The 22,843-nt window shown below is 39.8% G+C and overlaps 1 long non-coding RNA gene across 1 annotated transcript in view; it reads left to right on the plus strand.

The window, feature by feature from the left end:
• The first annotated feature begins 853 nt into the window (after positions 1-853).
• The window catches only part of LOC129150283 (uncharacterized), a 210,169-nt gene continuing 188,179 nt past the window's right edge, over positions 854-22,843 (plus strand). The window contains exon 1 of the long non-coding RNA XR_008557024.1: positions 854-937. This is a non-coding gene — a long non-coding RNA (uncharacterized LOC129150283). The remainder of the gene's footprint in view (positions 938-22,843) is intronic.

Below are 22,843 nucleotides of genomic sequence, written 5' to 3' on the forward strand. Positions count from 1 at the left end.
CTACGCCTCCGGTCACGTGACGCGCCGCCGACCCGGCGCTGCGGGCGTGGGCGGCGGAGGCATTTCGGCGCCGGTGCCTGGGACCTGGTACTGACCGCTCGGCTGGGCGCCGGGCTGGTGGATCGGCTTCCCGGCCTCACCCGCCTTCCTTGGAGCTGTTCCATTCTCCCTCTCCAGGTCCTGGGCGAGGCGGAGTCAAGTTCCCACACTCAGGAAGGGTGAGGCGGGTTTCGTCCCAGACCGGATTGTTGGAAGCCCAGCCTTTGGTTTAAGGGAATTTGGAAATTGAAAAGAAAAAGCAAACCCTGGCTATTCAAGGATCTTGAGTCGTGGTTAGCATGCAAAACAACGCCGCATCCCAGAGGCATAGTTTTCACCCGAAAAACCCCTTGGTTTTGCTTCTAAAAAAACTCCCGTGGTGTTTGTTGCAGTACCGTCACCCCGGTACCTTTACGCAGGTGCCGTAATTCCATTCTCCCCAGTGCAGAAATGTAGGTTTACCCCTTTGCCCCATTATTCGGTGCATGAGGCGATTTTCATAAGTACACACAGTTAGGACTTGGGGAAGGTTATGTGAAACTTGCCAAATTGCTTCCCCTAAGAAAATCTACTTACCACCTATAATAATAAAAGCATAATATGCTAATTACACTGGACGTCCTTTGGGAGGAAGCCAGGGCTGTGAGGGAAGCCCAGGTCCCGGCTTCCAGAGGGAAGCTGGTGCCGGCAGCCAGGGGAAGGAAGGCCTACTCTTGCGTGAATTTCGTGCATCGGGCCTCTAGTCTTCTTCTATCTATATAAAAGGCTAATATGCTAAGTGTCCTTCCCTCCATCCAGGTAATGACGTCACAGAGCAACGCCTGGCTTCCTCTCCCTAGCCACGACTAGCCTCCTTGCAGTTTCTTCAGCCCAGGAACAGGACTTGCTTTATAACCAGGTAGAAACACTTCATACTATACCAAATGTCTGTGAAGCATTTTCCCATGCCTCATCTCATTTGATCCTCACAGAAGTCCTGGAGTAGGTAGGTAGGTAGGAGACTCGGTGGGATCCTATTTTCTTTTCATTAGCCGGAAAATGGAGATTTAGAAAGCTTGGAAACTTGACCTGACTGAAAAGAAGTAAGAAATGGTGGACCTTGAAAATGACTTCAGGTTTTCTCACTGTGCAGAATATATTTTACCCTTTGTTCTCCCTGCGTGATCTACAATCATAATGTGCTCCGTGTTGATATTTACTGCTGTGTTGCTGGCAATTACCTGAAAGAGAAGTTGGGGTACTTCACTGAGCTGAAAAAAGTTTAGCTAAATCAGACAGCAGGTCTAATTAAGCAACTTTATTCTCTATATATAAAAGGCTAAGTTGACTTGCCCATGCATGGTACATATAAAGCTCTTGCTGGCGCCAATCGCATGCATATGTTTTGATCTGTCATTGTCAATAGTGAATTTGGTTGACATTTCTATTATAGAGAAAGGGCGAATAGCGATATTAAAATATTTCTTCTAATTAATTTCCTTTCAATGTGTAGGAATTTGTGCACCAGGTCACTAGCATCTTTATAAGAATCCACTCATCTACTGATGGGCAATTGAGCTGTTTCCAGATCTTGGCTATTGTAAATAATGTTGCTGTGAACATAGGGGTGCATATATCCTTTCTGATTGGTATTTCAGGTTTCTTAGGATATATTCCTAGAAGTGGGATCACTGGGTCAAATGGCAGTTCCATTTTTAATTTTTTGAGGAAACTCCACAGTGTTTTCCATAATGGCTGCACCAGTCTCCATTCCCACCAGCAGTGCACTAGGATTCCCTTTTCTCCACATCCTTGCCAGCATTTGTCATTTGTTGATGGTAGCCATTTTGACAGGTGTGAGGTGATACTTCATTGTCATTTTAATTTGCATCTCTCTGATGATTAGTGATGTTGAGCATTTTTTTCATATGTCTCATGGCCATTTGTATGGAGAAGTGTCCTCTTTGGAGAAGTGTCTATTCCTGTCTTCCCATTTTTTAATTGGATTTTTTGTCTTCCTTTTCTTGAGTTGTATGAGTACTTTAGATATTTTGCTTATATGTTTTGAGTACTTTATATATTTATCATTGGCAAATATGTTCTCCCAAACAATGGGTTTCCTTTTCATTTTGATGTTGGTTTCTTTTGCTGTGCAGCAGCTTTTTATTTTGATGTAGCCCCATTTGTTTATTTTCTCCTTTGTTTCCCTTGCCCTAGGAGATGTATCAGCAAACATATTGCTATGAAAGATGTCTTGAGATTTTGCTGCCTACATTTTCTTTTAGGATTTTTGTGATTTCACAACTTACATTTAAGTCTTTTATCCATTTTGAGTTTATTCTTCTGTATGGTGTAATTTGGTTGTCTAGTTTCATTTTCTTTGCATGTACTTGTGCAATTATCCCAAAACCATTTATTGAAGAGACTGTCTTTACTTCATTGTATGGTCTTGCCTCATTTGTCAAATATTAATTTAGGTAATGGTTTGGGTCAATTTCTGGGGTCTGTGTTCTGTTCCATTGATCTATATGCCTGTTCTTGTGCCAGGACCAAGCAGTTTTAATTACAGTGACTTTGTAGTATAGCTTGATATCCGGTATTGTGATCCCTCCAAGTTTGTTCTTCTTTCTCAAGATTGCTGCGGCTATTCAGGGTCTTTTTCCATATACATTTTTGAAGTATTTGTTCTAGGTCTGTGAAATATGCTGTTGGTATTTTAGTAGGGATTGCACTCAAGCTGTAGATTGCTTTGGGTAGTATGGACATTTTAATGATGTTAATTCTTCCAATCCATGACCACAGTATATTTTTCCACATTTTTGTGTCTTCCTCTATTTCTTTTTTCAATGTCCTATAGTTTTCTGAGTACAGATCTTTTACCTCCTTGGTTAAGTTTATTGCCAGGTATCTTAATTTTTTTGTTGCGGTGGTAAATGGAATTGCTTTTAAAGTTTCTCTTTCTGAGAGTTCATTATTGGTGGATAGAAATGCCATCGATTTCTGGGTGTTAATTTTGTATCCTGCTACATTGCCGAATTCATTTAATAAATCTAGTTTTTTGGTGGAGGTTTTCTATGTACAATATCATGTCATCTGCGAATAATGACAGTTTTACTTCTTCCTTTTGAATTTGGATGCCTTTTATGTTTTCTTTATGTCTGATGGCTGTGGCTAGAACTTCTAGTACTTGGTTGAATAAAAGTGGTGAAAGTGGACCACCCTGTCTTGTTCCTGTTCTTAGGGGAAAGGATTCTAGTTTCTGACTGTTGAGTATGATGTTGGCTGTAGGTTTGACAGATATGGCCTTTATTATGTTGAGGTATGATCCCTGTATTCTCACTTTGCTGAGAGTGGTACATTTATACAATGGAATACTATGCAGCTGTAAAAGGTAGGATCGCTTACCCTTTGAGATAATGTGGTGGGATATGAAGAATATTCTGCTAAGTGAAATAAGCCAGTCAGAGAAAAACAAGCATCACATGATCTCACTCATATGTGGGATCTAGTGAACAAAATAAACTGACAAACAAAATAGATCCAGGGACATGGAAGCATGCAACAGACTGAAGATTCTCAGAGGGAAGGGGTAGGGGACCAGAAGAGATAACTAAAGAACTTACATGCATATATGGGTAACCCCTGGATAAAGACAATAATGTGGTGAAGGTCTGGGAGGGGGCAGGAGTGGGTCAATGGGTGGTAACAAAGGGGGCATCTGTAATACTTAGAACAATGAAAAAAAAAAAGAATCCTGGTTATGTTTAGATCATGATTATACACTTATGGGATTTTAGAAATTGGCAGTAAATCTCATTTCTCAAATGACAAAAACTAAGATCCAAGCGTTAAAGGGTCTTGTCCAAAGTGTTGGATCCTGTTGGCAGATTCTTAGAAGTAATTTTATTTCTCTCAGCAAGTGTTTAGGAGCCACTTTATCCTCTTTTTCCACATTCTCCTACATCAGGATTTCTCAGATGGGTTATACACCACCTGCATTAGAGTCACCTGATATGCTTGTTAAAAATGCTGATTCCTTGGATTCTGCAAACGATTTGGGGGGAATGTGTGTATGTTGATGGAGGGGCAGCATGTGTACAGAGTATATTATGGATGGAGAAGGTTGGGTCTCTGAAGACTTTGTGGAGTAGAGCTTCTAGAATGCCGTGGACTGCTCACCATGGACTTTTATAAGAGAAAAATATGAGCCTGTTAATTTACTCTTACAGTTGAGCCTAATCCTAATCAACAGAATGAATGTCACAAAATGCAATGCAATGCATGATTCACCTCTTAAATACAATGAAACAAATTTTTTCCACCTAGATAGAGATTGTCTGTCTCAGGAAGCTTTCTCCTCTCTGCCCATGCAGTTTCATTTATTCCCACTAGAATGTAAGTTTCATGGCAGAGGCTGTATCTATGTTTGTCCCCTATTATATTTCTAGCTGCTTAACAGCATGTGGTAAGAGTCTAATATATAGTTGGTGAATTGTTAAGTTTTTTTTTCTAATCACTTAAAAGAAAGCTTATATGTGGGTGATACAGCCCTAACCGGTTTGGCTCAGTGGATGGAGCGTCGGCCTTCGGACTCAAGGGTCCCAGGTTCGATTCCGGTCAAGGGCATGTACCTTAGTTGTGGGCACATACCCAGTAGGGAGTGTGCAGGAGGCAGCTGATCGATGTTTCTCTCTCATCGATGTTTCTAGCTCTCTATCCCTCTCCCTTCCTCTCTGTAAAAAATCAATTAAAAATATAAAAAAGAAAGTTTTTTTTTCCTAATCACTTAAAAGAAAGCTTATATGTGGGTGATACAATCCAATTATTTTTCCTTCCTCCGAAACTTTTTATAAAGTCTTTCTGCATGTATGTAAGACTTACTTATCCTTGAAGTTCAGCCATTTTACCATGCTGTGCCTAGTTATTAGTCTGATTTCATGAATCTTGACTAATATTTGGTCTGAGAAAATTACTCCTTTTAAATTCTCCAGTCTGCTGTTTTCTTCCCTTCTTTAGGAGCTTTATTGATTATTTGGTCTCCTGGATCTAACTTATTTTCTAATGTCCTTCTATAATTTTCTTTTTTCTGTTTCCTTTCCTTTTCTTTCTTTCTTTCTTTTAAATTTCTGAGAGTATTCTTCCAACTTAGCTTTAAACTCACTGGTCTAATTTCCGTTACTCCCTTTATGTTTTATAGAAACTCACTATAAAGTTCTCAAAAAGGACCCTCCTTTTGAACTACTGATTTTTTCCATTGTGTGCACTGATTTTCTTTAATTTATGTATCCTTATAAGAAACTTAAAAATTTTACCATGAGTAACTGAACTGAGTCCCAGTAAAGACTGGGTAAGTCCATGCATATATTTTAAAATAACCACTTTTTACTTTTCCCAGATCCTGAATTCTTAATTATGTAGACAGCTGCTTTAGTTTAGAGTTAGAAGTGTAGTTTACATTCATTGTTTTGTCTGACAATTGACTAATTTCTTTAGGGAATACAGACTCCTCATTTGGAAAACTGCTTCTCTTACTATAGCGTGTATTCTGAATAGACTCTTCCATCTTCCTTGTTCCCAGGAATGAGCACAATATTCAACTGCTGAATTATGGCATTCTGCTCCCCTGACTCATTGAGGTAGTCCCATGGCCAAGATGAGTCAAACAGAGTCCTTTGAGATTTTTTTCATTCTCTCTCTCTCTCTCTCTCTCTCTCTCTCTCTCTCTCCTCTCTCCCCCTCTCCCCCAAACTGGGTCAAGAGGAACGAGCCTTCTCTTTCTGGTGATTAAAGTGAGAAGATTATGAGCCACAGCCAGTGGTGTCTATAGTTACAGCTGAATGGAGACTTCTAGTCTGATAAAATGCATTGACGCCTAAGAGAAAGAAATGAGAGTTAGAAAGGACTAATTTTAGTCTTTCTAAGGATCCCTAGAATTTAATAAATATTTGTACATATATTTATATATATATATATTTTTTTTTAGTTTGTTTAGATTTTTGTCACTTACCATCCAAAGATCTCTAGGAAAAGAGAATTTTTAAGAATATAAATGACAATGATATATCCCAGGGAGGATGCTATTAACTCCTTGGTAAGGTTTTATCATTGTAGTATGTTATGGAGTCCCATATAGATAATAAAGAAGCCATATAACTACGTTGAGGAGCATATCAGGATTGCTCAGAATCATGTGCTGGCCTTTCTGAGGAGCTTCTCAGATGTTTGACAACTAAGCTATTTTTGTCACCTATAACTTTTTATGTTTAGTGGTGAGTTTGGCCTCCTGAAAACTCCAGTGTGTATGTGTGTGTTTAATGCATGATAATAAAACTAATACAGTTTTATAAATTATATTCTGGCATTAATGTAGAACTTTAGTTTTTTTCCTTATAGCCATTCAGGAAGTAGTTTTCTCTTACATCTTTCTTCACTGTATTTACTTTTTTCCCCTTATCTTTTGTCTCTTCTGGTAGAGAGGTGGCAGAAAGGGAGGAGACTGTAGGAAATTCTAGTTATCATATCATATGCCATTTTATAGACTTCTACTTTTCTTTAAACTTCAATGCCAATTCATTATCCTCTTTTAACTCTGCTTTGTCAGGGTTTATACTACTCTTCAGGAAGTAAAGTTTATCAATGAATATCAGTCAGTGTACATAAAATATGCTACTGTAATATGTGCCATTGAATGTCTGAGTTTGCCCTTTTTAATGTGATTTTTATGTTTTTTTTTAATTAAAGATAATTCATTAAAAATCAGTTGGTTTTTAGCTATATAATTATACATGTCTAAGACATGAATGTTTGTATATATGTACAGGGTGGGGCAAAATAGGCTTACAGTTGTTCATATGAAAACAATACAATAATTAATAAATATAATACAAGAATACATTCTGTTTTTTGTACTCACAACTGTAAACCTACTGTTGCGCCACCCTAACATATATATGTATGTATTCCCAAATCAGAAAAAAATCATTTGGTGAACTGCTCTGTAACTATCTGGTAAATTCAGTGTATGACAATTACATTAGTAGAAGGGGATTTATAGAGGAGGGGTCAGTTTGTGAATTTTTTGGTGAGAAAAGACTGCATGAAGTCTGTAAATGACTCTGCCTTGAAGAAAATTCATAGATCATAGGAACATTATCTCCTATTGTAATAGACATTTATTGATTGTTTCCCTTATCCACTTGCCATATAACATTCAGAATTTTCTTTGGCATTTCACCTCATTCATGCATGATCCGTAAGTTTAGGGAAATACACGACTGCCCGTTCTGGTGGTAGACCTGATTGCCTTAAGGTAATAAGCACATGGAGTGGCCCTGGATGCAGTTAGTATGGTTGGATTTAAACCAAGGAAAATGTTGAATCTTCCATATTTTAAAAAAGTCCTTACAGCGCCTATAGGAAGGTTTTGGAATTAGCACAGCTGAGATAGCTAACAACTACAAAACATATGGCAGATACCATTAGTGAGGGGCAATAATCCCAAAATATAATAACAAGAATTATTAGTGGTATGTTCCAGGAGCTTAACCTGTAAGATTCAAGGATCTATCCATGAAAATACCCTTCCTTTAACGTTTATTCTTCCCCGTTTTGCAGACTGTTAAATTGAAGGGCTATCCATTCCTCAGAATACCTATATTTAATAATTCAACCCAATTTTAAAATGATTTCTAGAGCAAAAATTAGCCCTAACCGGAGTGGCTCAGTGGAGATAGAGTGTCGGCCTTTGGACTGAAGGATCACAGGTTTGATTCCGGTCAAGGGCATGTACCTTGATTGTGGGCACATCTCCAGTAGGGGGTGTGCAGGAGACAGCTGATGGATGTTTCTCTCTCATTGATGTTTCTAACTCTTTATCCCTCTCCCTTCCTCTCTATAAAAAAATCAATAAAAATATATTTTTTAAAAATAGAGCAAAAATTAATTCCCAGTTCTAACCACAAGTAATTCATAAATATATTTTAAAAACAAAATCCATTCATCAGTTTAGAATTTCTTTTATCTATGAGAGGATTGGTAGTATGTTAGAAAGAGCACTGCTCTGGGAAATGTTGCCAGTGGAAATAGGGTTCTTCCACGGAGTCCTGAGAAAAGCATTTTGGGGACCCATACATAGGAGAATAAGGTATAGTGGTAAGATTGATTGAAGCAAAAACAGGAGACTATTCCCTAGGTGCTCTGTGTCTCATTCACAACCACATACCTCAGCTCTGTCCTGCTGTGGCATAAGTCCAGTCTCTGGGGCTGCTAGCCTGCACTTGTCCTCACCAAGCCCAGGAGGGTCAGGTCCCAGAGATGCAGAACTTCTTTGTGTCTCATTTCCCCATCTGCACAGTTGTGCTTGGGCCATGACCAGTGCTGTACTTGGGCCTGGGCAGCTGCTACAGAGAGAGAGGGCACAAAGGAAAGGGCGAAGAAGGAACAAATGCGTGTTACCCAGACAGACCTTAGATTACATTACCTTGGGCTTGGGCAAGAACAAGCTTTTATTCAAACTAACCAGTCTCTTTCCTAACCCTTCCAGGGCTTGTGCTGGGTCTTCCCCCTAGACCTGGACCTCCCAGGGTTCTATGTCCCTTATCCCATCTGATTCCCTTTTCCAAGTTTTCCAGGCTAGACTCTGCCCCTTTATGTCATTACTGGAAGTCCCGTGCACGTGCACTGGTGGGGTCCCTCAGCTTGGCCTGGGGGGATTGGTACAAAACTGGCAGTCCGACATCCCCCTTGGGATGTAGTAGTGTGTGAATCAGCAGGCAGCCAGGGAGGAGCCGGAGCCCGGGCTGTATGCTGCACTGCTCCTGGTCATCCCTGCAGGCCTTCTGTGCCTGCCGCTGCTCCACTGCGGTATCTGCGTGCCCGTCCTAGGGCAATACCTATGCACCCATGACCAAGAAGTGGCTGAGGGCTCGTGCCAAGTCAGTCTGGATGCTGGTCCCCATCCCTGTCCAGATGGGGGAGGGGCATGCAGGGGGAGTGTCCATGGGAGAGGCTCGCTGCCCCAGCAGTGCTCCCCAGCCATGAGCTCGGTGTCTGGTGCCCATGGGTCAGCTGAGCAGCACCCCTGTTGTGGGATCGCACTGACCACCATGGGGCAGCTCCTGCGTTGAGCGTCTGCCTCCTGGTGGTCAGTGTGCGTCATAGCTACTGGTTGAACAGTTGGAGGGACTATTAGCATATTAGGCTTTTACATATATAGATTTTGGCTCCTACCATGCATGCCTGAAAGAAGGAACACTCCTGAGCAGGAGTAGCTTATACAGAATCATGGAGGTATGTGAGTATGGAATATTTGGGGAATTGCAAATAATTTTTATATGATTAGTATATGTATGTGGTACAAGGAAAAGAAGGGTGAGATGAAGCTGGTGAGGTAAACGTGGGTTAGATTATGAGGATGCTTGTATGCTGTGAAAGGATTTCACATTACACCACTCTTCAATCTATTCCTGAGTAATCTTGCTTCAGTAACTTTTAAAATCAGAAGCAAGATTGATTCGTATTATACAATTGTATACTTGAAACATATGTACTTTTATTAATCAACATCACCCCAATAAATTCATTGTCCTGACCACAGTTACATTGCAATTAGATATTTACATATCCTTTTGTCTCCCTATAGTTTGTCCTCCATAAAGTACCCAGTCATCTTTCCACAAGTTTCCTTTGTTATCTCCCCTAATATTATAATTATCTCATGTTTTATGTCTACATACATTGAGAACCCCATAAGATATGTTATAATTGCTTTCAAATATTAAACATTTTTAAAGACAATACAGGATATGAATGGTAATTATATTTATCTAGATATTTACCATTTCTGTTGTCAATATTGCAGGCATCTTTTGGGTATTATTTACCCTCTGTCTGAAGAAGTTCCTCCAATAATTCTTTGGGACCAAATCTACTGGCAGGAAATTCTCTTCGTTTATTTACCTTCATCTGAGAATATTTATATTTTACTTTCATTTCTAAAAGACACTTTCTCTGGATATGGAATTCTGGGTTAATAATTATTTTCTTTCAGCATTTTATAAATGTTCCATTTTCTTCTGGCCTCCAGGAGACCAATGTAGTCATTATAATAAATGTTTCCCTGCAGGTAATGCATCATTACCAATTACTAACCACTTTATGTGTATACATCCTAATAAACCAAGTTTATTATAATGATTCCTGATGGCATCTGCTGGCAGCTTTTACTGTTTTCTCATCTGGTAGCAGATCCATGGATCTATTTGCTTGTCTTGCAGTGTTATTTCCAGAGCACTTCCATTTATCTTATCCTTTACAAATAGAGGATAAGAAATATCAGTTGTAAAATGTCCTTGTGAAATGTCAATCCCATTTTTGTTAGATTCATCACCAATTTTATCTTAAGTTTTCCAGACAAATCACCATGACTTTCAAAGATAGGGTGTAATAACTTAATGTCTCTACTGGCTTGTTCTCAGATATCTTTTGGTTCCTTTTATCATCTTGTCCTTGGGAGTTTTATTTCTGAGTTTATTCCTTCAAGTTTGTTTCAATACATTCCTACATCATTGACAAAAATAAATAATCTTGTTTGGCTGGACAACATGAATAAAAGGAGAGGAAAATAATCCATAGAGGCCAAAGCCTTCAGGAGAGAGAGTGACTGAAAGGTTATGTTAGGAATGAATATTTCTATCTTCATGGACAAGAGAGCTTTTGGAGGTCAAGATAATTTATATCCGATGAACTTCAGACCTCCAGGAGAGTGACAGCACATGGAGACCTAGGAACAGATGGAGAACCTGGGTATTACAAAATGTATGAGTAGATGGGTTTAGAGAATAACTGAAGTTGCTTAGGTTGTACGTGACTGGCCATAGTCTGAAGGATGCATTGAGCTCAAATTTTGGGGTGTGCTTAATGGACTGGATTCTCTGAAAGAGTTGGCTGACATGCTGTGACTATTCAAAACATGCTGTGTTCTGATTTAAGCAACATAGCATAAACTGCAATAGTTGCCCAAAAGGCAACCTTGTTCGTCTCTTTAGAGAGAGCTAGGTTGTACTCTCATGCGAAATAAAATGATATTAGTACCTCTGGAGGTTGTTTATGTGTGTTTGTGGCTGGGTGGGTAGTTTGAAGCAGGGTTGGAGGGAGAAATACACTTGGTTAGCATTTGGTCCCTCTGAACATGGCCAGTTTTATGTAATATAATCTAAAAAGGTTTGTCTACTCTGAAATCAGGGGCCATCAGGAATCACTACATAGGACTGAATTTATGTTGTTTTTATTACTGTAAGAACTTATTTTATTAATATAAAGCAACAAGTAAGAATACCCTCTGATTAACTCCCTAGAGAGAAGGGAGAAGAGTTTTGTAGAAAATAGTAGCGAGAGGAGCTGCAGCCACAGTAGCCGAGGAAGAAGACAGGCTGATGTTGGGTTCTTTAACCTGCAAAGTTGATCTCACTGGAATGTTTGGGGATGGCACTCGAAAGTGTACAATATGATGTATTCACAGCTGGACTGGGGTTCTAGGCAAGGTGGACTTGTGTGTTGGAAGCTTGTGCCATGGCCCAGTTCCAGTCAGGTATTAGGTAAAGTTGGATGGAGAAACCCAGGCTTCTTAAGGCCAGATGGAGACATTCCTTTCCATTTCTTCACTATGAGATTTTGTCTTTTGCAGGGATTGTCCTGAAACTGGGAGGTTTTAATTCGCCATAAACAAACTCCAATTTACTGGAAATAATGCTATCGTACACCCTGGAAAATAATATCCTGAAAAGTTGACCAATTGTTGCTGGTGGTGAGAGATGATATGGTGGAATATTCTAGATGTATAACAGATTATTGGAGAGATTAACAAATTACATGGGAGCAGACATTTAGTTTTGCTTGGAGCTAATGGGAAGATAAACTTGACTTTGATATTGACCTTAAAAACCTTTTTGTACATTTGTATCTTTAACTTGAGTGAAAATTATTATAATTATAAATAAGTGCATGATAAAATAAACCACACAAGAACTCTAGTGGCAAGGAGATTGCTGATGAAGTTGGAGTTAGAGAAAGTTTCTTAAAGCAGGTGAGTTAATTGTTTCTTAAAGGAGGTCATAGATACAGATTATTTTCTACTTTGTATTGAACAGCTTAATTAATCTTATCATAGGCTTTCAACATTTATCCTCTCACATTATCCAGACAGAAATTATAACTTATAATACCAATTGAATTAATGAGGAAACTAAAGTATTATCTAAGGGCAAATTTTGTTAACTGAATATCTGAGACTTGAACTCAAATCTCTAGTGTTCTGAGCTGTCTTATTTCCACAGGATATAGTCTCTTTATAATCTCATCCCTCATTATATAAATAACAAGTAATAGTATAGAAAATCATGGATATGCTAATATTTTTGCTGACTAATTAAAAGTATAAAAATGCAAGGACAACAAACTAAGGAAACTTAAGCCATTAAGAGTAAAATAGTTATTAAAAACTGATTATGACATTTCTGAATTAATCCCCCCAAATTATGGAAAATCAATTCTCACCAAAATAAGGTCAACTTGGGCAGATAAAATGCACTAAACAATTTATTTTTCTTAATTCAATGTAATATTAACCTTTCAAAGTTCTGCTCATGAGCCTTCATATAGAAAGTTTTATTTTATATCAGTCTGCTCTAAGTTATGTGTCAAGGTTTTTGCCCCCTAATTCTTGTCATGCTGTGTCTGGAAATGGAGCTAGGTGTGATGTTCTGATCCTGAGCTGTCATCCCTGAGTCTAAGACATTTTGGAGAGGCAGTGAGTTGTCTGCATTAACTCTAGATTGCTTTCTTAAACTCAAGGGAGCTTGGCTCACTACTAATTCTTTCTTCTGTGGCTATTGCCTTTGATAAGCTGCAACTCATGGGCTAATTAATAGATTGTGTGCCCAGCAGAGTATTTCACCATTTCACACATTATCATCATTTCAAAAATTTTTTGGTAGGATTTAAAATTTTGAAATCTCTCTTTAATCATAGCCTCCTCTTCCCTCTAACATCATTGCTTCTTCTGAACTTTCCCTTCATATTTGGCTTTTAACCTTGTCCAGATATTTTAATCTACACTAATAAAAGATAAATATGCAAATTGACCATACAACTGCAACACCCACTAGCCAATCAGGAGTGAGTATGCAAATCAACCCAACAAAGATGGCGGGTTAATTTGCATACACAGGCTCAGAGTGAAGACTGAAGACTGAAGAGGCTTGACTTCTCTGCTGGGGCCGGAGCAGAGAAGCCTAGCCTCGAGGGTTGGCTTCTCCGCTGTGGCTGGAGTGAAGGCCTGGGTCTCGGGTGCCAGAGAAAAACCGGTGCCGGCATCCAGGGGAAGGAAGGCCTATTGCACGAATATTCATGCAATGGGCCTCTAGTTATTAAATACTTTTGCTTTTGGAAAAGTAAGGGCAAAATATACAGTTTTATTTCTCAAGGTGCTCATAGTCTAGTATGATAGGCAAAAAAGGAATTGGATAATGAGAGTATTATGTGGCAAAAGTTGAGTCAGAGATTGCTTATTTTTAGTAGTGTGTCTTGGTCCAACACATGAAACATAAGCAGGGATTTGAGACACAATAGAAAAAGTCCTAGTATATCACTTTTCTATTGCTATGTAACAAATTATCCCCGAACTTAATGGCTTAACACAACACTTGTTATGGAGAAGTTTCTGTGGGTCAGTAGCCTAGGGCTGGCCTAGTGGGTTCTCTGACTGAGGACCAATCAAGGTTGAGCTCTAGTCATCACCAAATTTGTCTGGGTCAATCAGCTTCTAGGCACACTGTTGTGGTTGTTGGCAAGATTCAGTTCCTTGTGAGTTATTGCATTGAAGGCCTCAGTTCTCTGTTGCTATTCCCTGGAAGCCACCTTCAGTTTCTCACCAGGTGGACCTCTCCATAGGGCAGCCCACAGTATGTCCACTGGCTTTATTAAAGTGAGCACGTGAGAGGGCGAGAGGGGAGTGCAAGCAAGATAGGAGTCATTAAATTATAATGTAATATCAGAAGTGATATCCATCACTTTTGCCCTGTCCTATTTGTTAGAAGCAAGTCACTAGATTAACCCCTCTCAAGGGAAATAGATTATATGAAGGCATAAATAGCAGGAGGTGGAGATGGATCATTGGGGGCCATGTTAGAAACTGCCTGCCACACCCAGGTTAAAATATCTGTCAACAAGTCATGAACCTTTCCCAGTAAGAGGTAAAAGCATATTATTTAGACCAGAAAGTGGCTTAGCATTAATTATTGAATTGACAAGGTATCTCATTTCTCATTAGGCTCAGGGTGTACTATATTGGATGCAGCCAAAAAGGGCTAAAGAAACTGAAGCGTGGAGAGGTGACAAGCCGTTACCATTTAGTGAAAGGTTGTGTGCAAAAAATTGTATGGGTTGCCTCCAAACTTTCATGTAACCTTCAAAAAAATGTTGCATGAGATAGAAGGCAGCCTTAGTGGCAGGACTGCTTTACAGAGCTGTGCAGGTTTCTCAGCCTTAGATTCATCGTTTTTAAAATAAGGAATCATCATACTAAGTACCTCTCAGGATTGCTATGACGATTAAATGAGTTCTCATCACCATCACTTACTAGTATTCAATGTTTCCTAGGATCCAGGTACTCTAAGTATTCTGAATATATTAACTTTGACAATAACTCCATAAAAACTATTTTTTTATGATCTTATTTTTACTTATAAGGAAACTAAGGCATGGAGGGGTTAAGTAGTTTGCCTACTACTTAGAGCAGAGCTAGAAATGGTTTTGCTCCAGAATCCGAGTATTTAATACCTGTACAAGATATACTGCATCTCATTCTGGAATCAAAACCATAGCACTGTGGCCAGCACTTCGTACATACTCAAATGTTAGCTCGTATTTTACCACCATTTTGCTAATAGGAAAACAAAGGCTCATAAGTGGTTAAAAGCTTACCTAACAAATCCAACTCTTAAATGGGACAGCCAAAATCTTAATCTATAAATGGCCGGATCCAAGGCCCATGGTGTTCTTTGTTGTGCTTTGTTTTATTCAAAATATTATGTCAGCTCTGAAGTGGTCTTAATCAAAAGGAAAACTACCTGAATATCCTCAGGGCATTGACAGGTTATAGCATAGCACAAATACTGATGTTTATAATGATGACTAGAGGCCCGGTGCACGAAATTCTTGCACTGGGGAGGGTGTCCCTCAGCCCAGCTTGCACCCTCTCTAATATGGGACCCCTCGGGGGATGTCCAACTGCAGGTTTAGGCCCGATCCCTGTGGAATCAGGCCTAAACCTGCAGTTGGACATCCCTCTCACAATCCGGGACCGCTGGCTCCTAACCGCTCACCTACCTGCCTGATTGCCCCCTAACTGCTCCCTTGCTGGCCTGATTGCCCCCTAACTGCTCCTCTGCAGGCCTGATTGCCCCCAAATACCCTCCCCTGCTGGCCTGATCACCCCCAAGGCTTTTATTAGTATAGATATGACCCTGCACAGAAAATTTTACTAACCCTGCTTTACAATAAGGGCTTGACGATTGAATCATTAGGACCAGACACCAAGATTTCCTTTCTTTGAATAGTGGAGGGAATACTTATCTTGTCTTTAAGTTGCCCGGAAATTAAAATGAGATAATGACTTAGAAAAGGATAAAAGCACCACATAAAGACAACTGTCTTTTTAATGAAGTGGCAAAATGAAAAACACTTTTTATTCTCCCCTTCCTTCCTTTACAGCTTTTATTTAAACTTTGAAATTTATAAAAATGTCACTCCAATTTTCATTTCTTTACATTCAACATTATTTTGTATTGGTTTCAGGTTTTGTATTAGTTAAAGAATAGTGGTTAGACAATCATATACTTTACAAAGTGTTCCCCGATATTTCTAGTACCCACCTGGCAGCATACCATCATTACAACACTACTGACTATATTCCCTATTTAAGTGACAATGGGTTTACAGGTTCCTTTAAGTCTTTCTTTTGTGTTTTTTGTCCTTCCTTTTCTTTCTCACTTCTTCCCTCATTTTCTTTATATAGTATCTCAATTGGCCATCAAAGCTCAGTGAAGGCACTGGGACACGCTTCATCCATTTTACAGACCAGGAAACTGAGGCCAATTCCAGTTGGCTGTGGAACTTGACTCAGCACACAGGAAGCCCTCAGAGCCATGCTCTTTGCGCTTCCTAAGGGGCAGTGGCCCAGCAAACAGAACAAACCTTCCAGTCAGGCTTCCCAGCCTCTTTCTCAAGCACCTCTTCATTGCAGATGCTCCACATTCTTTCCTCTACCCCCATTCTTTACTGCCCCCCCTTCTCCGAAGCAGGTGGAAGGCTTCCCACTCACTGCCTAGGCATCCTCTGCTATGGGGCAGGGTGTAGCGAGCTTGCTTTTGGGTCAAGGCAGGAGCAGTAGTCACTGCCTCTGAAGTGTGAAGGCCGCCTGAGCGAGGCCCATTAGCACTGGGAGCTTCTCTGAATCATGTCAGTCAGTCCAGTACCCTGTAGTGCAGCACCCCTTCACTGAGGTGGCTCCACCCCTCAACCCCCGCCTCAGGGGTGAGGGTCCTTGCCCCTCTGCCAGGAGTCCTTCCATGCCCCTTGATCCCTGGCTGGGCCCACCCACGTCTTGGGGGCACTGCAGAACCTCTGTCTATCTGCAGATGAGGCAGATCCCTGCCCTAGGTATCCGCAAAGCTATGAATCTGTGGACAGAGGCCTGGTCTGGGTCTCAGCAACCACATGCCTGCAATGTTCCCAGGGACCCTGGGAGCGGCTGGGCGAGTCCTGCCATGCACCCCCAGGGTGGCGATCTCCCCGGGGACCCCCGAGAGCGGCTGGGCGGGTACTGCCACGCCCCCCCCAGGGTGGCGATCGTCCCAGGGACCCCAGGGAGCAGCTGGGCGGGCCCGGCCATGCCCCCCCAGGGTGGCGATCGCCCCAGGGACCCCCGGGAGAGGCTGGCTGGGCCCGGCCATGCCCCCCCCAGGGTGGCGATTGCCCAGGGACCCCCGGGGAGTGCCTGGATGGGCCCGGCCACGCCCCCCCAGGGTGGCGATTGCCCGGGGACCCCCGGGAGCGGCTGGCTCGGCCCGGCCATGCCCCCCCGCCCCAGGGACCCCCGGGAGCGGCTGGCTCGGCCCTGCTATGCCCCCCCAGGGTGGCGATTGCCCCCGGGACCCCCGGGAGCAGCTGGCTCGGCCCGGCCACGCCCCCCCCAGGGTGGCGATCACCCCCGGGACCCCAGGGAGCTGCTGGCTGGGCCCGGCCACGCCCCCCCAGGGTGGCGATCGGCCCCGGGACCCCCGGAACTAAGAGGATTGGGTGCCGCCATCTTGGTCTTCTCAATGGCCGGATAGGCCACCCGGAGTCCCGCCCCCAGCCCCTCGCAGGCCCAATCATGGGCATAGCGGAGGTGTGGTCAATTTGCATGTTTCTCTATTATAAGGTAGGATTCTAGACCAGTGGTTCTCAACCTTTCTAATGCCGTGACCCTTTAATACAGTTCCTCATGTTGTGGTGACCCCCAACCATAAAATTATTTTCGTTGCTACTTCCTAACTGTAATTTTGCTACTGTTTATGAATCATAATGTAAATATCTGTGTTTTCCGATGGTCTTAGGCTCTACAGCAGCGGTTCTCAACCTGTGGGTCGCTGTAGAGCCTAAGACCATCGGGAAAACACAGATATTTACATTACGATTCATAACAGTAGCACAATTACAGTTAGGAAGTAGCAACGAAAATAATTTTATGGTTGGGGGTCACCACAACATGAGGAACTGTATTAAAGGGTTGTGACATTAGAAAGGTTGAGAACCACTGTTCTAGACCATCAAGAAAAGGACACATTTTATACCTTCTATAAGAAGGACTAGAAGTATGTAATATATTTTAGGTTTCTATTAAATTCAGTAAAATAGAATCAGTTCGATATAACACTGGGTAAGTTTCAACTATCTGAAAATTGATTTATGTTGCACACCTCATTCCTGAGCAGTGTCAGTTAAGTTAGGTATGACAATTTAAAATAAAAGGGATATTGAATGCAATAGTTTTGGACTATAGTCTTTGTTCAGTTGCCTGTATGGTACTGTAAATATAGAATATGCTGTAACCCATGAAACTAACCAGGCTAAAAGAATGTGATCTGTATAGTAATCTTTTATTTTTTAAAAGGTATATATGCCCATTCAGTTGTCATATCTTTTCCATAAAGGGGTGTGTGTTTACAAAGTTATTAATTATGTACTTTATTTTTTGCTGCTATTATCAATGAATAGAGACTGGAACTGAGAGATGAAGTATTATTTCTTAAAGAAAACAAGCATTTTATCTGTGAAGATATATCAATCACTAGCAAAGTAGGTGCTATTATAAATTCATGTTCTCCATCCTAAATTGGCTTTCAAGACTGGTTGCGGGATAAAAAACACACACACACAAAAAGAAACCCTTATATTTCTGTAATCATCTCACTGTCCTCATCTTACAAAATATCTAAATTAATCACTTATTTTTTAAATATATTTTTTCTGGTTTGTCTGATTTAAGTGTTTTTCAGAATTCTCCTTCATTATGTATCTCTAAAGGATAACACCTACTTTTATACTGTAGAAAATGTTCAGACAGCAGTTTAATGAATTCAGTTAAGCAAGTGACCACTGGAGTCAGAACTACTTTAGTTTGGATACCTATTCTATTGTTTACCAGCTGGGAAACTGGGGCAAGTTTGTTAAATTCTCTAACTTTTTCCTTCTATATAAAATGGACAAAAAAGTGGTACCCTTGGTACATTAAGATGTCCTAACTATCAAATTATGGTAACCCATATAAAAACCTTATACTGTGTCTGGAAAATAGTAAGAGGTCAATAAATGTTAGTTTTTATTGTTAATATTATTGTTGATACTATATTTTTGTTAATACCATTTGTAGTTCTATCATTTTATTTATTTTTAGATATATTTTTATTGATTTCAGAGAGGAAGGGAGAGGGAGAGAGAGATAGAAACATTAATGATGAGAGAGTCAGTGAGCAGCTGTTTCCTGCACACCCCACTCTGGGGGTCAAGCCCGCATCTCTAGGCATGTACCCTGACTGGGAATTGAACTGGAACCTCCTGGTTCATAGGTCGATGCTCGACCACTGAGCAACACCAGCTGGGTGGTGCTATCATTTTAAAGGACTGAGGGCTTCCAAATTTGTATCTTTAGTTAAGATATCTTTTCTGGGATTCAGCCTGCTTAAAACCTTTTGCACTCAGATGTCGAGTGTGACTCAACACGGTTAGCATTAGAATAAAGGAATCGAGAAAAAAACAAGCGAGTGCAAAGGGTTAAATTAAACCTCACATCTAGCTTTCAGCACATCTACTTAACTCCATTTCTGTTGCTGATAGCCTTGCTCATGACTTGGGCCAAACACTGGGGAGAGCAAGGCCATTCACTTTGCCTAATGGAATTGTGAACAGTCTGTTTAATATTCCAGGCACTTTCAGTTGTTAGAACAGTACTATTTCAGCATTTAACATCCAGTCTCGTATATTTTGAGACTGCTGTCTCAAACTCTATTCAAAGCTCTCTTTTTTCTTCAAAGCACAGCTAGGATGATCTATCTTCAGCAGCTAGAGCAGAGTTTTCCATCTGCTAGGTGCTAGCTTCTATCTCAGAACATGGTGAAGAGGAAAATGGCAAACCTGTCTTTATTGAGCTGTGAGTGGAAGCAATTACTTGTGAATTGAGGAGCGGTCTCTGGCTCACATTGGTCAATTTTTTCATGGGACTCAGGAAGGCTCTGTTCAGATTTCCTACTGATTCCTAGATACGGGAGATCTGGCTCTGTATTTTCTACCCCCTTCATCGTTAGCTCTTGGCTTGTCTCACAGCATCTTGCTGCTGTGGTTCCTTTTGTGAGAAGCTCCTTCGAGATAGCTCAAATCCAGCTACCTTCCGAAGTGTTCACTGCTCCAGCCCTCACAGTGTAGGTGTGGCTTCACTGCTTTCCTCTCTAAGCCCCATCTTCCTTCTCTCTTTCCAGCTCATGGTGACCCATGAGAGCAGATTAGTGACTCTGCTGGTTACACAAGTGTATAACTGGGGAACAAAATGCCTTTCTCCTTTTTTTGTAGAAATTCCACTATTGTATAAGTGATTTTCATGAAGCTCCCCATTTCTAGTTGATTTTGGAAAGAGAAGCATTCCTGTAGACTTGTGTTGGGCAAGAAAGAAAATAGTCTTTCTCCTTGGATACCATGTATCTGAAAAGGCAATTTACTCTCTTACTTCCAGTCTTGTATGTGTTTTGATTGTCAGAGATGATGGGCAGTGGGTGTGGTGGAGAAGATTCTTGCCTCTCATTAGACCTTGAAGATAAAAGTGTCTTACCCCAACTACTGGTGAATCTCTGAGTTTAGAATGCAAGAACTTTGCATGTATTGTGTATAATTTTGAGCCTCTGCAGTTATTCCTGGAAAACAGGACAAAATCTCATATGAACCTGTTACATTTTACTAAAAATTGCCAATACCACAGAAATGGGGCCATTAGTCTTTGTTCTCATTTTATATTCCAGTGTCAAATATATGATTATAAAATTACAATACATGGAAAAGCTGACCCTAAGCTTTATGACACACAACAGATAGAGAAGACACAATCCTGGAAATAGGTACCCAGAGAAATTGCTATCATCATCATAATACTTTATAACACTGAATGTTCTGAAATTGGTCCCTTTGATACCATTGTGTTCATTGTGTAGATTTTCATATGCTTTGGTTTCACTTTCTACAAATTAGTTAAATAATTACTTTATGAGAACTGGAGGAATAAATTTAAAACTTTATTGTGTTTGTGCAGAAAGTTCTGCTATAAGAAAATGACATGAAATGATCTCAAGTCTACTCAGGATTATTAAAAGGTACAGTCCAAGAAATATTTTTATTTTTGTTCATTTTTTTCAAATCACATTAAAATAGTCCCTTTTGCACTTAAGTGCTTTTGTAAGAGTTCTATATTTAGTTAAAATGGCTGATTATTTTCCTAGATTTAAAATTTTCTTTTCTGAAAACTTGCGTTCTAAGCAAAGAATTTAAGAGAAAATTTAAATCTAAATTTAGTGTGCCAGGTACATTTGATTAAAATTACTGAATGATATGTCTTATTATTCCTTAGAAAATTTGAGAATATTACTGGGTTCCCAAGTAGATTTTCCTTAGAAATAAGCCCTGAGTCATCTTGAGATCTATTAGTTTGATCACTTGGTACGAGCAAATTCCTACATTTCTTTATTAAAAACACAAATAAGAATAATCATGAGGTTCTGTTCCAGTGCATTTTAATAATATTTAAGAAAAGGGAAAAAGATAAAATCTTTTGAAGAAGTCTGTTTAAAAAATGGCTAGGAATTTACAGAGATTGCTAAAAAATAACTTGTGTTCTCAACCAGTTCGCTTGGCTATTTCAGGTACCTATGAGAAGCGGGCTTAGTAAGGCAAGTTACCAGGGAAACCTTTTTCTCCCTGGAAAAGAATAATTGTGTGCTGTGAGTCCATGCATAGCAAGGCTGTAATCTTGCTATGCTTTCATTTCATCTAGGTTAGCCACAGAGGAGCAAACATCATAGAAATTGGATGCTAGGAATACAGAAGGGCAAAAGCAATTTTATAACCTTAAGTTTATTATTCACACTAACAATATTGCTAACAGTAGTACTGATACGATTAAGAAAAATAATTATAATCATTTATAAAATATTCTATAGTGTAAAAACTGCACTCGCTTAAATTATGTCTTTTGGGAGACATTTATTGTCATGTCTCTCATATTGGAAATAAGGAAACTAAAGTGAAGTACATGGCCAGTGGCCAATAGGGTTTAAGTAGGAACTTGTAAGTTGTTCCCAGCTTCCTTGATTCTAGAGCATTTACACTTTACACATCACCCATTTTTCTAAAATAATCCTAATTCTTGGTCTTTCTTGTGAGAAGATGCAGAGGTAGATTTAGCTTGAATTAAAGAAAACATAGTTTCAGGATCCCTCACTTTGCATGGGCTCATTCCAAATTTTTGGGAGAGGCCCTAACAATGTTCATATATTTTTGTAAATTTTGGCAATATTTTTTTAAAAGCAATTTTTTTTCAGTCTATAATCAGTGTTTCCACTGCATCTTTCTTTACCTCTTACTTTTCCTTGTATTGAGTTGTCATTCAGGTAGATGTGGGCAGTTTTGGGATCTGGCTTAGAGGAATTGATTTGGCAATATATTTGATGTAATAAAATTTATTTATGTTGTTGGAAGTCACTCCCCTACATAATAAAATTACTGCTAGTCATGTTGTTGCAAAAATCTTTTCTAGGAATGTTACTGTAATCTGCTCTGTTGACATTATCATGGTCAAGACATTAAAGTGCATCATAGATAGTTTATGCTATGAATTCATTGTATAGCCTCAGTACGAAAAATATGTGGAAAGAGAACAAAGTTGGAAATGTTCAGAAGCAGAAGCTAGTTTTAGTAAAATGTAAGTAGAAAAATGGATTCTATCAAGACTTAATAAAAAACACTCTCTTCCAGACTGAAGTTTTCACAAATATGACAACAGCCCTAAAATTTTGCAGGGTTCTACCAGTAACTAATTGTGAAACTGAAAGTTAATTTAGTAAAGGAAGTTAATTAATAGAAATATTCCATCTTTAGATTTTTATATTTTAGGTATTGTATAAAATTTATAATTTGTGGTGATTTATTTTCTTATTCTAAATAAATACTTTTCTAGATGATTTTGAGA

The sequence above is a fragment of the Eptesicus fuscus genome, chromosome 9 (genome assembly GCF_027574615.1).
Source record: "Eptesicus fuscus isolate TK198812 chromosome 9, DD_ASM_mEF_20220401, whole genome shotgun sequence".
NCBI classification, from domain to species: Eukaryota; Metazoa; Chordata; class Mammalia; order Chiroptera; family Vespertilionidae; genus Eptesicus; species Eptesicus fuscus.